Genomic DNA, 852 nt, shown 5'->3' with positions numbered 1-852 from the left:
GTGGACGAAATTGTGATTTCTATCTTTTGAGCTTTAGCATATATTTACTCTTAGGGCACTGTTTATTCTCACAACTCCGTTCAACTAACCAGCAAGTGTACTGGGTCGTCCAAGTAATAAACCTTACGTGAGTAAGGGTCGAATCCACAGAGATTGTTGGTATGAAGCAAGCTATGGTCACCTTGTAAGTCTTAGTTAGGGAGATTAAAGGGTAATTGTGATTATTGGAATAAATAAATAAAAAAGGAATAATAAAAGGGATAGAATACTTATGCAGATTCATTGGTAGGAATTTCAGATAAGCGGATGGAGATGCTGTAGAGCCCAAGGACGCCTGCTCTCCTACTGCTTCTATTCAATCCTTCTTACTCCTTTCCATGGCAAGCTTTGTATAGGGGTTCACCATCAACTGTGGCTACTTTCTTCCTCTCGGGGAAATATCCTGTGCGGCTGTCACTCGCACAGCTAACCAGTCTGGAGGCATCACCCATGGCTGATGGCTACATCCCATCCTCGCAGTGAAAACTAATGCTCACGCACTCTGTCACAGTACGGCTAATCATCAGTTGGTTCCCTCCCCTACTGGAATAGAATCCCTCTTTTGCGTCTGTCACTAACGCCCAGCAGGTTACAAGTTTGAAGCACGCCACAGTCATTCATTACCGGAATCCTACTCGGAATACCACAGACAAGGTTAAACTTTCCGGATTCCCAGGATCCTACTCGGAATACCACAGACAAGGTGAGACTTTCCGGATCCTCATAAATGCCGCCATCTATCTAGCTTATACCACAAAGATTCTGTTGGGGAATCTAAGAGATACACATTCAAGCTCTGTTGCATGTAGAACG

This window comes from Arachis duranensis, chromosome 2 (genome assembly GCF_000817695.3).
Source record: "Arachis duranensis cultivar V14167 chromosome 2, aradu.V14167.gnm2.J7QH, whole genome shotgun sequence".
Classification (NCBI taxonomy): Eukaryota; Viridiplantae; Streptophyta; class Magnoliopsida; order Fabales; family Fabaceae; genus Arachis; species Arachis duranensis.
Note: the sequence above shows the minus strand (reverse complement) of the source record.